Source organism: Stegastes partitus, unplaced genomic scaffold, assembly GCF_000690725.1.
Source record: "Stegastes partitus isolate 25-593 unplaced genomic scaffold, Stegastes_partitus-1.0.2 Scaffold461, whole genome shotgun sequence".
Lineage (NCBI taxonomy): Eukaryota > Metazoa > Chordata > Actinopteri > Pomacentridae > Stegastes > Stegastes partitus.
Window position 1 is genome coordinate 143,592 of NW_007578192.1, and position 15,394 is coordinate 158,985.

The 15,394-nt window shown below is 39.9% G+C and overlaps 2 non-coding genes across 2 annotated transcripts; both read right to left on the reverse strand.

The window, feature by feature from the left end:
• Nucleotides 1-564: 564 nt before the first annotated feature.
• trnan-guu (transfer RNA asparagine (anticodon GUU)) lies at nucleotides 565-638 on the reverse strand. The gene has a single exon. It is a non-coding gene; the product is annotated as a tRNA-Asn (tRNA).
• Nucleotides 639-2,882: 2,244 nt separating this feature from the next.
• On the reverse strand, nucleotides 2,883-2,956 carry trnan-guu (transfer RNA asparagine (anticodon GUU)). Its single transcript has one exon. It is a non-coding gene; the product is annotated as a tRNA-Asn (tRNA).
• Between the last annotated feature and the right edge of the window lie 12,438 nt (nucleotides 2,957-15,394).

Here is a 15,394-nt window from a genome sequence, read left to right on the forward strand (position 1 = left end):
CACAGAGACGTCTTTTGCTTTTAAATGGTGGCGAGATCATGCATTCATAATGATCTTTCTGCAACTATGCATACAAGTACTTCATATTCTGGACAGAGAAGACAGATGGCTTGAGAGAGGAATGAAGGAAGCCATCTATGTTAAACTGGAAAAGCTCCCTAAACAGAGGAGGGCATCTGCAACACCAATTATCAGCTACTTATAACAGTGTTATGAGATCATACCCTGTAAAGTCTCACCACTACTAACTTCCTGAGTCATCCCTCACCTGGCAGTTTTAAAACCATTCACACCTCGAGTCAGTTCAGTCTTGGGTCATTAACTTGCGGATGAGTCATGAAATGATTTCAAGAACTATCCTCAAAAAGGTAAAACTATTCTGCACAGCTCGACTATTCTTCCAGTTTGTTGTCAGGGATATATTCTTTTGCAAGCATGACATTGTAATTACAGAAATTCTAGTATGCTCTTTTGAATCCACAGTCTTACTGTTGTTCAAGGCTATCTCATCCTTAGCCTTGGTCACCTTTTCTCTGATGTGTAATCATCATTTAAGCATAAAAACGTCCCTGGGTGGGCTCGAACCACCAACCTTTCGGTTAACAGCCAAACGCGCTGACCGATTGCGCCACAGAGACGTTTCTGGCCTTTATGGGTTGGCGCTTCCAGCCATCCTAAATAAGACAAAGAAATTTTAAGCAACTTTTCCCTGCTAGTCTTCCATTGTCCCTTTCTGTTTCCGAAACATAATGTTTGGCAAACCTGTTATTACAAACATTATATAATTAAGCACAAATGTCTAGTGCTGGGGCAAGTCATCGACGCATCAAACGTGCGTCTATACGCCACTGTTGCATTGTAGTGGGAGTATATGTGGAAGTATTATGACTGCTCGCGGTAAAAACAACATGGATGGAAGAGAACCTACAGCGAAAAAAATTTGGCCACACTTATCTAAATTGGGGGAATATTTTAACCAAAGACCCAACCATGGTGTGATATGTAAGCTCTGCAAGATACAAATGACTTATCACAGCAGTACGACTGCAATGAAGGAGCACTTAAAGCAAAACCATCATGGTGCGCTGTGCCAAGATGACAGCAAAAGAGCAACGTAAGTACTTGTTAACGTTTTCTCAACCAAAGCATGTTAGGATTATCAGCACGTGAAACATGTTTCTGTTAGCGGTAACGTTAGTCGCTTAAAATTAATTATCTGAATGTTTATTAAACGCCCTGATATTAAAAGTGCTTTCTTCACCACTGCTGTTTGGTAATATAATGTTACTACACGCTGTTATTCGGCTGTTTTCTGTTTTCTGTTTACTTTAACCTCTATGTATGAGTGACGAAACGGCTTAAACTAACATTACAGACTGTTGATACAGTCAGTAAATCGTTTAAATTATTTTCCATAACCTCACACTGATTAAAAAAAAGCATTTATCAGTTTTTATCTTAACTGCACATTACTGCAGTGATGAAACAATTCCATGTCATAACCATTTAGGTTAAGTTGTTATGACATACAGTGAGTAAATTAATTGGTGTCACAGCAATCCTTTTTCATTGTAGGTCCAGTATTTTTCTGAACCGATGTCTGACAAATACCATCTATTCTTATTAATATCATAACAGCAGTGATGTGGAATTTAGACTCGACTTTTAAAATGCTGCACTATTATCTTTATTCTAATGCGTTTTATGTGTCTTTTTCCAGGGTGAGGCAAAGCAGTGTGGAGGACTTTTACCACAAAAAGAACCTAAATCCATGCACACCCCAATGCCATTTGAAGAGCGCCACACAGCGGAAAATATTGCTGACTGGGTGGAACAGATAGCCAAGAAGTTTGGTTTCTCTCTCAGTGATGTACTGGCTGTTGTCCATGATAATACTGCCAATGTGGTGGCAGCTCTGAAGATCTTCGCAGAGAAGCATGGAGTTGCTTCGCATCAATGTGCTGGCCATCCACTTCAATTCGTGATCAACCACGCCCTGACGAAGGATCCCAAGATAAGCAAGACACTTGGGGCTGCAAGGTGCCTTGTTGAACATTTTAGAAAGAGTGAGCTGGCCAGCAGCAAGCTAAAAAAAAAAACAAAAGCAGTGGGGCACAGCTGAGCATAAATTGATCCAGGATGTGCCTGTAAGATGGAACAGTTCTTATTACATGGTGAGTCATCTGTTGGAGAAGTAGTGGCCAGTTACTGCAACCCTTTCCGATCCAGAGGTCACGCAGTGAGGAAAGCACTACCTAGATCTGAAAAGTGACCAGTGGACTCTACTGGTGGAAGCAGGAGCAGGATGGAGGAAGAGGAGAGAGGGAGAAGGAGAGGAGGAGACTAGTTTTTGTTGTTCCTGTTGGAAAAAAAGTTAACTGTTGCTCAAGTTGCACGACTGTAAGATGACAAGGGGGAGGGAGAGAAAGAATAACAAGAATGCATTGTTATAAATAATGTTAGAATGTGATGTTATAAAAAATTGTTAAAGATTTTGTTTTTCAAGGGATGTGTTTGAATAAAATCTTGAAATATTAAGAAGACATGCTTTTGCTTTTTATTTTGGGTAAATTCGTTGTCATTAATCGAGTAATTAAAAATAATCGTTAGAATAATAGATAAATTAATCGCTAGATTAATTGACAAATCCTTTTTTTTTTTTAAATTGTTAGATTAATTGATTAAAAAAGATAATTGTTCGGTGCAGCCCTACAAATGTCTCCAGGAAGAAGTTTCAACTGCAATCATACTTTCCTTAATTCATTTTGAACATAATGCTGGTATGTCTTATTCATTCATGATACCATAGTCATACTGTTGTTTTATGTTTCTGTAATTGTTGATCATAGTCACCTTCTCCACTGGTTGTTTTAAGCACAAAACGTCCCTGGGTGGGCTCGAACCACCAACCTTTCGGTTAACAGCCGAACGCGCTGACCGATTGCGCCACAGAGACGTCTGTGACCTCTAAACGGTGGCAAGATCATGCATCCATAAATGATCTTACTACAACTATGTATACAAGTACTTCATATTCTGGACAGAGAAGACAGATGGTTCGAGAGATGGGTGAAGGAAGCCATCTATATTAAACTGGAAATAATACCTCTAAACAGAGGAGGGAATCTACGACACCAATTATCAGGTAATTCTATGGCCTTTAAGGGGTGGTGACAGTGAGCTTGTAAAAGGAGTGGGTGGAGGTGTGGTCTCTTGCTATAATTCAAACCATTTAATGTTGATTATTGTTTTGTTTAAGATAGATCTTTATTGGGGTTTTCTGTTTTAAATGCATACAACACGCTATGTCTTTATGCAGATGACATCTTGCTTTATATCACCCAACCTGATATTTGTCTCCCAGCCAAAACTTTTAGACTCTTTGCATCTTTTGTTTTTGAATTATGCTAAGATGTTGTTCATAGTTTTGCAAAGCTGTAACCTTAAAGACTGTATTATTAAGCAGAACTTTTACCTTCTTGTGGCTCTTAATGGAAACTCGGTGGATCACTGCATTTGATAGGGCTCTATTAAGACATTTTAATCTTGACCAAAGTGGTGGACTGATCAACTGGCTGATATGAACACCTCGAGAAAAAATAGGGAAATCCCGTCGTACTGCAACTGCATCATAAGCATATTAATCACAGTTTTTGACATACAATGCCATCTCTGTTAATTATTTTCCCTTGTGGTAGTAGTAGAGTAGTGGTGGTTAAAAGATTACATAAATCATAGAATTATTGTTGGAAGATCATTAATATCCATCCAAGAGTTTGTTGGGATGAGTAGTTTTTCCACATAATTACTCTAAACCAAACTTTTGCACGGACACGTTTAGAAAAAAACACAGAAAATATCAGTTTAATCAGTGTAATCCTCTGTCCCATTTAATTTTTGGTGAAGGTCTTTTCATCCTGTTTTTATCCCTTTCTCAAAAGATGGAGCTTTCGAAGACAGTGTCTTAGGCAAGGACGGAAGAAAAAAAAACAAACTCTGTCCAACATATTTGCTGCTTCATCTTCCCAGAATCCCATTTGGCTCTGAATTATTAAAGCGACCAGTACTTTGGGCGAAAAAACAGAGTGAATTTCGACTACTTTTTGGATTTTTTTTCTTTTAAGCCTACAAGCACACACAGATGAACTTTCCACCTGAGAGTTTCCAAATGTGTAGCAGAGCGCTCATGCAGAAGGTTGCACCGGTCGACCTCGCCCTCCTCCCGTTCGCTAAGCCGAGTCCAGCGGTGGCCGGTACACTTACATAAGCACTCAGTTCCTGTTTTGAAACCCCGCCTTACTGCCTTCTCCCTTTTAGTTTTACTACTGCCTGGGTGCCTCCAAGAAACACCAGACTTTGTCCATCAGTATGTTTTATAAGAAGTGAACCGTGCTCGTGTCCTGGAGGTGCTGTAAACGGCTGCACTTAGGCGGGTTACAGCGTCTTTGGCCTGCACATTATGCTCGCAGTGGGCCTCATGGGAAAGGTGAAGAAGAACAGATGCAGCCCTCTTGTTCAGACCTTCCCAGCTTTACGAGCTGAAGCCTTCACATCACCATGGAGACAGATGTTTCTCTGGAAACCCTTCAAGTTGGTTTGAATGGCTCTCTGCTCAGTTAAACACTCAGGCGTCACTTGATATGAGGCCTTAAAAGCAGCTCTTGTAACAGATCACAGTCCAGTGTGAGGATATTTGTGTTCGGTAGCATGGCCGGTATTGATCGCGAAGAGAAGGTTAGGCTGTCTGACCCCAGATATTTAAGGACCCTTTCAGGTGGAGACGGCACTGATTCATGCAGTCTTTGTGAACATTAGAGGGAATGGTGTGCAAGGTGTGCAGGTCCGGCAAGTGGATTGGTGTGTTTGTGTTCTGCTTTCAACACAACTCAAGTTTCCATCCGAATATCACACAGTTTAAAAAGACTTTGGTAAAATAAAATACAGACTTATGTTTCTTTTCACCAACTCCTGGCTGAGGAAATGGTTATTGAAGATGAACAAATGTTGACATTGATGTTAGTTTCATGTATTAACGGATGAAAGGTTACAGTCTAAACATTGTCACACACAAATAGAGTGTTTTTATTGGTGTTTAAAGGTTTTCCCCTTCAGTCAAGAGTCCGGTATTGAAAATCACCAAGCACTTGGTCAAAGAGAATCGTTTGGTTTCTCTCTTTAATATAATATTGCAAGGTCTTGACTTTACTGTATGAAGTGCCCTGAGGTGACTTGTGTTGTGATATGGCTCTATTTAAATAAAATGTAAAAGAACTCAGTCGAAAGGTGCTGTTTGAATAGTGTTTTACTTTCTGGCTGACCTGCTAGAAGGGGAAGGTCAAAGGATGCTTGAAATGAAAACAGCACACCTGACTGAGTATCTGTTCATGTTTCTAAAAGGTCAGAGTAAAATCAGGGTTGAATCTCAGGCCGCAATAAACTAAAGTTCGTATTTTATTTAGTTAGCAAGTTGTATTTCAGATAAATGCAGTTTGAAAGTGCTTTGCATGACATTGAAATAAGACCGGTGTGAAGAACAGGTTCAGGTGTGAAAGACTTGTCTAGCTTCATATGTGACGGACAGGTTCAGGTGTGAAGAACATGTTCACGTGTGGATCAGGTTCAGGTGCTAAGGACTGGTTTAGGTGGGACACAGAGGTTCAAGTGCAAAAGACAGTTTCAGGTTGAGGTCAGATTCAGGTGTGGACAGGTTCAGGTGTGATGAAATGTTCAGGTTCAGGAGTGAAAGACTCGTCCAGCTGCAGGTGTGACAAACAGGTTCAAGTGTGAAGTGCTGGTTCAGGTTCAGGTGCAAAGGACAAGTTAGGTTCAAGTCTGAATGATAGGTTTAAGTGTGTAGGATCAATTCCGGCATCATGGTGACTCCCAGCTGCAGCAGAGGCAACCATTTTTTTTTTGTCAGTCTGCTGAGGGACAGGTTGTCCTACAGTTCAAAGACCAAACCTTGACTCCAGAGGTACCTGAATCACCTGGTGGCTGACCACACCTCGTCCATCTCAGTATGAAGTGAATAAAGCCTTTTTTATAGAAGCTACATTGCCTTTGACAGCAAATCTCTCCTCTTGTCTGTTCTGCTCTCTGAATGCTGATGACCTTAGTGGTCTGGTTCACTCCCAGGAACCAGCAGTTACAGTCGTGGATATAAATGAATGAACACTGATGTCAGGGTTCAACTCTGTCTTTGCATTCCTTCTCTGTCAAAGTCAGTTATAAACAAGCTGTGAGCCTTCCAATTTGAAAGGATGTTATTATTAGTTTTCATACTATTCGATATAGCCACCTAAGCAAACCATTTGTTTGATGCAATATTTCTTTTATAGGAACTGGAACCCGAAACTGCTCTGATTTAATCCAGGGGGAAACATTTCTGTGAGTCTGAGGTTAGAGTTTGGTTTTAGGCACATCATGTAACTGAGGCAGGGATTGTCCTGGGACATTTGGATCTTCTGGCAACTAAAGCAGCTAATTAGAGCTCAACCAAAGCTGCACTGTGGATCTTTTTTTCCCCTCTCCTTTAGGCAGGAAAATCAGTTTACATGCACAAAAATGTCCCCATCATTGTGGAGAAGTCAGTTTTGAGGCATTGAAACACAGCCACAGCTGAAGGGCTGAGTATGTGAGGTTAAAGCTCAGGCCAACAAAGAAAAGAAGGTTTTAAAGGAGCAGAGCAATTAAAATTTAGACTTTTGTTGCAAGACATCAAAAAGGTTTCTGTTCTATCAAGGACGACACAGATGATGAAAAAAATGTTGAAAGAAAAACGTTAATGCAAAAAATCCGTAAGTAATGAAGCTGCAGCGACCAGTATTGACCCGACTCACCTTAAATGCAGCACGCATTACTGCACACAAAGGCATCAAAGCAGACAGAGCAGCACACTATAAACTTTCAAATGAAGCTTTAAAAGATTCTCTTCTCTTTCTTTCCTTTTTTTTAAAATGGATTTTTGGTAGATAAATGTCCAAACTTAACTTTCACAGGGTTTTGATGTAGTCAGTTCAAATGTATACTCCAAAGCTAATTTAATTGTGCCACACAGGTTTATGAAACCCTCAGAATGTCATAGGAATACTGTCAGCCAGCAGATTTCCAATGACGCTGGAAAACTAAATGGACTGATGATAAGAAACACAAGAGAAAGATACACTGTAATATTTTCTTTTTTTTTGTTTTTTTGTTTTTTACGGTATATACATGATACATTATTATCAAACACTTTGATTGTCATGAATTTCTCCACTGTGAGATAAATAAAGGTATATCTTATCTTATTAGTGGCAGGCCACGCAAACATCTCTAGACTATGGACGGTCCTGTAAAGGCACCGAGGTCACTTAAAGCAGCCTATGTGTAACTTTAGACACTAATGCAATTTAAATGGGTGAGTTCTATACAAATTCACACCCTGTGCGGTGGTCATGATTGACAAAATTAGCTATAGAGACCAAAGCTTTTTTCTACACCAGGTTGTAGCATGTTTATTCCTGCTGTAAAGTTCCTCTTTTTAGACATGGGAGTCTATGGATATTGACTCACTTTTGGAGCCAACCTCTAGTGGCCATTCTAGGAACTGCAGTTTTTAGTGTTTTTATGTTGCCTTAATTTTTAGTCCTTTAGGTTGCTGGTTGCAGGTTTACGATGACAAAAATCAGATGACTTGAGTCACGCATGAAAAAAAATGTACAAAGTTCAAACCAGTGTAGCTTTGGATTAGGAAACAGTTTTTCATCAATTCAGCAGCAACAGTGTGTTTCGTTTCAAACTCCATCAATCCACTATACTGGCTTTATAATGTATAGGGTAGCGTCGGACTGAAGCCGATTCCAGCCAACATTTGGCGAGAGGTCGCTTTTCCACCACATTGCAAACACAAAGAGACAGACAACCATGCAGGCTCACACTTTTAGCCAATTCACAATCACCCATTAGCCTGCCATGCATGTTTTTGGACTGCGGGATGAACAGCACCCACTCAAGCAAAGGGAGAACATGCAAGCTTCAGTTGCCCTAGTCAGCGGGAAGGTTTGATATTGTTGTGAGGCAACAATGCCAACCACTGCACCACTAAGTCACTCTTGGCCCAAACTGTTATTAGAAATTTTTCTGTATTTTCCGCAGCTCTGTGCTTCCTCCATAGAAAAGTAAACTTTTTGGCAGAAGCATTACATGTTGTAGTGAAAATAACCGCTACGCTGTCACTGAGATGTATCCGAGGAAAAACGTGTTTGTTAGATTTTCACCACCAGCTTTGTCAGACTGCTGTGGTTTTGGTGGGATGGCAGCAAGTAAAAACACCTAAGCATGCTCAAAACAAAGTGCTTGTTGGAGAAATATACCAGGTTTAAAGGTTCTCTCTCGATCACATCATTTACTTTTCTTGGGCAACATCAAGAATGCCTTCAAGGGCAAAGTGTGCACTGTCCCATTTGTATGATTCACCGCATTGAAAATACAGAAAAAGCAGAGTTCTTGGAGACAGATCAGGGAGCCAGGAGGAGGCTTTAGCTGCCAGTATGTTGCTTCAGAAGTGCTTGTTGGATGGCCGAGGAGTTCGAAAACCCCTTCATCCCTAACATCTCTGATACTAGATTAAGAAGGGCACTGTATTCAACAGTTTGAAAAAAAAAACAACAATTGACATTCACATCCACTCTACACTGTGATTTGGCAGCTGTGTGAAGAAGCCAGGCTTTTTCTGTGAAGCTTTTCCATTCCTGGAGTTTTTTGTTTGCGCAACTGGTGCAGAGCGACAAATATCTTCTATGAGAGATTGAAAATGTGCGGTGTAATTCAAAGATTAAAACAATTGTCACATCTCAGCCCTCTGACCATGACACCAAACGCGGTTGTAAACCAAAATTTGACATTAACTGTGATTCTGATTCATTCTGCTGGTGTCAGAGGGAAAAATGGTTTTTCATAGTGTTTCCTTGTTGGTAATCGGTCAGAGTCTTGCCGGACGGTGGCCTGGAGCACTTCTGCTCATCTCTTACCTCAGCTGCTCTCCATCACTGAAAACTCAGTAAAAGCCTGATGACAGATTCAGCAGGAAGGATTCGTTTTGGCAGCTGGTCACTTGGGAAACAACTGGCGGACTCGCCTAAACCTCAGAGTGCACTTCGGTGTTATCAACATTTTGCGTGATGTGAAATGAGACCAACGATAAATTCTTAATTTCTAAACAAACAATAAATGAAACTCTTAAAAAGGTCTTTTATTATGAAGATACTGCGTAGATCTGATGCGCTGTGTTTTAATGCAAGTCTCTCTCATTGCTGCATGCACTCAGTGCTGTCGGCGTGGATTAGTGCCGCGCTGCTGCACCACCCCGGAGAGAAACCGTTTGGATAATTCAGTCTGATTTATGAGAGAGATGATGTGGCGGCAGGAGACACAGGTTTGGTGTTAGAAGACATACACAGAGTGTACCTGTTTACTGCCAGCAGACACGTCGCCGCATGCAATATTTAAGGAGCATGTGACGGTGGCAGGGGGGACGGATCCAGGACAAGATGTGATGTTGGACGACTCCAGACGTTTCTCCCTGTCTAATTAGGTTTTAATTTCATTTCCCTCGGATTTAGTTTTTGCTGATTAATCCTCGTTATGCCACATTAAGCTCATTTAGCCCGTGTATTTTCTGTTGAGTGTGTCGTTTGGTGATGATTTTTTAAATATTTGCCGTTGTTTCTCGGTAAGCGGGCTGTTTGTCCTCGCAGCGCGGCCTCATCATAGAGGGTCGCTGGTTTCAATTTCATCCTAATTCACAGTTAAGCTCGTTCGGTCGCCTTCGTTTTTGAATCTGTCTTGTTTCATTAATTGAAAAAAGATTGTTTGTCGCGGGTCGTTCCAAACATCTCTCTGTGTACACTAATGCTTAACACAGACGATACTAAACTGTTGGGAAGATGAAAAGTGGGATGGTAACTTTGTCGTTTTTAGCTCTTTATGGAGCAAAAATCTAAAAATTTGTCTCATGTTGTTCCTGAATTAAAAAATGCTTTGTCCTCTACATGGTAACACAGACTCACATGACTTTTCTAGAGTTAACAACTTCCAAACAACGCTCAGCTTTGGGAGGTAGATTTTGATCATTTCCATCATGTATGAACCCATAAAATGAAACAACATAACACCAGGAGCGCTCGGTTTTTTCTTTCACATCACATCTGGGGTGTGGGTAGAAGTTTCCACCTGTACAACTACTAGTTGCACAAACTACTAATCAGCACCTATATTTGAGAACAATAAGATGCCCTAATCCTAGAAAATAGAACGCATTAGACCGTAATGTGTCCCCGCCCTGCCCCCACCTGTGAAATACAGAACGGATTTTTACCTCAAAGCCTCTTAGATCCTCAAAAAAACTGCTTTTAATTCTTGCATGATCATGGCTGGTGGTTTCTTTGCAGTGGCAGCTCCAAAACTTTGAAAAAACGTTCCTCTTTCAATCAAATTTTCCCCCTTCATTTACACTTTAATGAAAAATCTCAAGATGTTCATGTTACTCATGGCCCTTGGTGGCACTCACTGTTCTTAATTTTCCAATTAATTTTCTGTTCTTAAATTATTTGGTTTTCTGGCTTTCTGTTTTGCAGATAATTTTGTTGTTGCCTGTTTTATGACACTTTGGTCAACTTTGGTTGTACGGAAGTAAATCAGTTTCACCAGATTTTGAAATTTAAAAGCCGTTGAATTTTTTACCTTTGAATTTTAACACCTTAAATTTTGATTTTGAATTTGTGGGCATTGAAAAACATAAGTGAAAAAACATTTTTGAAATATTGATGAGATCAATTCAGACATAAGAATATAGAAGATATATAATTTAAATACAATAAAATTCTGAATTAGAATTTTAAAATCAGGTGAGACTGATTTCCTTGAATATGGTCGTTTCAAAATGTGCTACGTAAACAATCATTTGTTTAGTTGTAATAATAAAATAAACACAAGTGGTTGCAGGTTATTGGGGCGTATGAAACTCCACACAATACTTAGTTTAACTATAGCCATGTAATTGTTTTGCCTAAATCTAACCAGACGTTAGACTTCTCACTTCACAAAACCTCATACAACTTTATTTTTTAGTAAAAGAGCCGATAGATCTCGAAACATTTATGCCGTCATTCTGAGAACATAAAGACACAAAATATTTTGTTGTTGAACTCAGAAGAGTTGTTGGAAACTTTTTTTGGCACTCGGTGAAATGAGGTTTACCTTTTTCTTGTAAAGGTTTAGTCTGAGGTTTGTGCCGGTTTGTTTTCACTCAGTCTGCTCTTTCTTGTACACACACACAGCTGACATTTGTTTTTGTACAAATAAGAATGCGTTAGCGGTACCATCGGGCTCGGCAGTGACATGCTGAATTTCTCACACATACATATGTAAATGCTGCTGTGGGTAGCCTTGCCTTCATGTGAGCTCTGGTCTTGAAACAGCCCACAGGCGTCCTCGTCTCCGGCTCTACCTGCAGCTTCCTCTTATCATTGTGTAGCCTCGAAACGTCTTCAGATCCAGATGAAACGCACTTCGTATGTGTCCAGAGCTCCGACAGCCAGTCAGAACACGATGAGAGGACTGGACTCTGGCTGGCTGCAGGAGAGTCTGGAGGAGAAAACAAAAACAACACAAGGAGAGAAATGAAAATATGAATGTTGGAGTGTAGAGACGGGTACCAGTGGTGCTTTCTGGAGTTTATTTGATCTTAAAGGATCAGGTCATCCATCAAGAAAAAATGTATTTTAAGTACTGTCACTGGCATCGCTTTAGTAGCTTCGTTCTCTGTAATGTTTTTACCCGTACATGTCTGCTGCTGAAATTGACTGTACTTATGGATCTCCAGACGTTTAAAATCTACAGTAACACCACAGCTGTCTGCTGGACTGCTTGTGCTGCAATAATGGTTTTAGTTTCTATTGACTGACTACATTATCGCAGCATTACACCCAGCGAAAAACACCATTATTTTAAAAAAGAAATCAGATTCACAACATATATGACTAATAATACAAAGCAAATAAATCATCTCAAAGTATTTTTCCAAGTATTAGAGATAAAGGTGACCGACCTAAAGCATATATTTATAAAAGTAGATTTAGGCGTTGTGGAACTTGTGAGGAAGTCATGTTGAATTTTGCATGGACATGGAGCAGTTTCTTGGTTTAACAAAATTTGATCAAAGTAACAACTTAGACAAAAAGAACTGATCTCATTAACTAAACTATAAACATCTACAATTAAAAATATCACAGGTGGAGACAGTTCCAGACAGCGAACTGCTTTTCTTGCAGGATCCCACCGTCCCTGCAGTCTGCTGCCTCTTCTTACTTAAGTGACTTTGAGCTTTTTTTGAGTCTCTTTGTGGGTTTTTTTTTTTTTAGCTTCTCTCTCTGGTTGTTTTGTCTCATTGTGGTTGCTTTAAGTCTCTTTGTAGTTGTTTTGAGTGTTATGTGGTTAGTTTGAGTCTCTGTGGTTATTTTGCATCTTTTTTGAGGTTGTTTTTAGTTTCTGTTTCTGTTTATAGTGTCTTTCTTGATTTTTCGGCATCTTTGTGGTTGTTTTGAGTCTGTGTTTGTTTTGCATCACATTGTGGTTGTTTTGTATCTGTTGTGGTTGTTTTGTGTCCCTAATGGTGGTATTGTATCTTTTTGCAGTTGTTTTGAGTCTCTTTGTGGTTGTTTTGGGTCTCTTTGTGGTTGTTTTGAGTCTCTTTGTGGTTGTTTTGAGTCTCTTTGTGGTTGTTTTGAGTCTCTTTGCGGTTGTTTTAGGTCTATATCGTGGTTGCAATGACTCTCAGTGGTTGTTTTGCTTCTCTTTATGGTTGTTTACAGTCTCTTTGTCTTGTTTTAAGTCTCTTTGTGTTTGTTTACTGACCTCTGTGGCTTGTTATTGTTATTTCATACAGAGGCTCTCTGATCTCTTCAGTAATTAGTTACTTGTTTTGTACAATAATTATTATATACAGCTGGGAATTACTAAAAAAAAACACAACATAAATGTCCAGAGAATGATATTTCTACTTAATAAATAGTCACTGGTCTTGCTGTCTATTGAATTGTATTAAATTAAATGTTTTAATGTAATTTAGCTAGAACTAGACAAACCCAAATTAATTAAAAATCCAAGCACTGCTCATAAATGCTACGTTTGGGGGGGTTTACTGTAACTAGGCTGGATCTCAATCAGTAAATAATTTACACGTTAGCTGATACTGAGTGAGGGGAAACGAAGGCGACTGGACGTAAACCCGGTCAGAGGAAGGATTCAACGCTGTAGAGCATCAGAGAGGTCCGAGGCAGCTGATTGGAGCTCATCACTGTGAGACTAACTGTGTGTGAGTCTCATTAATTCCCTTTTATTCAGTCTCCCAGATAAGACTCTGTCCTCGGTGAGCTGAATAAATTGTGTTTCTCTCCTCACCGAGAGGACGGCGGAGCTGTGAATGAAGCGCCGAGCCTTGATAGCGCGCCTCCCTCCCATCCTGATTATTGTTTCCTTCCTTTTGGCTGGAAGGTGAGGTTGAAAGGTTCGGGAGGAGATTTCATTTTCTCAGTAGATATTCATGGAAAAATAATGAGACATCTTTGTGCGTCTGGGCTTTCATTAATAAATCAGCAGTCTGCTGCTCGGCGGGGGGGCTGGAAGAACAGAGGCACGATTGGATCTTTAAGTTATTATTGAAGTAGCATTGTGTTCTTTCCATGCGGACATGGAGTCGGGGTTAAAGTGGAGACGTAATAGAGATGATTCGCTTGACATTAACCTTCATTATTTGTGCTACATGCAGCGTTTTAAAATCAATTCCTGTTGCTTGAACAACACAGATGGAGACGCCAAAAACCAGGTTTTCCTCGAGTGGCTTTTTCTGTGAACGGTGAATAAGTAATCCTCTGGAAACATTATAATATGGAATCATGAACTCGAGCCCTTGTGTTCTACGTAATCCCTTTAAATTCTCCCTTCACAGTCAGATTTCACATTTCTCTCCACACTCCTCAAATGCGGCACACTTTGTTCCAGAGCTTCATTGAAGCTGGAACACGTCTGAATCATGTGAAATATTAAGTGACCTACGGTATTTTCTCACTGTTGAACCTGTAATTGGCTCTTTGAGATCGAGTAGAAAGATCTAAATTCGAGAGCGATAATGAGAATATAATGGCTCCTGTTCAACTGCAGGACATCTCAGGGACTCGGAAACCAGGAAAGCCGGAAAGACAGAATTACCTCCAGGTCTCGAACAATCGCAGGGGTACATAACTCCACTGCAAATTACCTAACATATTTCAAAACACCAAATTATAGGTCGAATCTTTTTTTGGGGGTTTCTCTGCACCTTTCTTCTGCCTTGTTTCCTCTTAACAACTATAGAGGTTGAAGTTTGGAGCTTTTTGGGTGCAAATGCAGGAGATTTGTGACGCTGCACAGCATTAAAACCTAGTCAAGGAAAGCTCAAATCCTTTAAAAGAGCATAATATTGAGAATGACATGCACAGCAGCAGGCAGTCAAGAACATTCAGCTGTTTTTCAGGGAGCTCAGTGGCTACAGTGTACTATCCCGTTAATATACTGTCCACGGATAATGTCAACACATTTAACACAGACTTTGCTTATCCCATGCAAACTTGCTGTACAAAACACAGACGCAGATCATTTCTGTCCAGGTAACACTAGTCTTGTTGGAGCTTTATTCAATCAGCCATAGTTTCAGGAAGTTGTTTCGTTTATTCTCTTATTTTGCAGGGACATCACTCAATTTAAAATAATTGCATCAAAGTTAGCGAGCAGTTAATTTGCATCTGTTGCCCCTGAGCAGGTCCAGAAAAATAAAAAATAAAAAATCCCATACATACATAATTGAAATCGGTAAATGTATTAAATAAAAGCTAATCATTGGTGGTGACAATTTTGTGTTGACTTCAGCCAAACCTTGAAGCTGGTTTTAAACACTGCAAAGTTTCCTAAATCGCTAATGCTTGTGGGGATGGAATTTCACTTTTTTTTTTTTTTTTACTGCTTTAACTAAGAAAGCAGATTGGCTGTCTTTCTGAATGCCGATAACCGATCACCTCTAGTCGATGCTTCAGTCCTACCTGCACTGCCATCGTCTCAGAGGAGTAGGCGCAAAATTATGAAGAATTTTACACATCTGGCACGCATCAGAGTAAAAGAGAAAATTGCTTTAAACTATGAAATTAGACTTTTCTTTTTTTAGGGTATTGAACGTCACTGCTGGAAAAACTCAAAACCTGCAGCTGCAACAGCTAGCGTCAGACAATAAAAGGCAAATTCATGGTTTCCCACAGGACTGATGCTGATGATTTGTAAGTGGACAGCAGATGTGCATTTGGCTCTATTCATGCTACATTCAGTT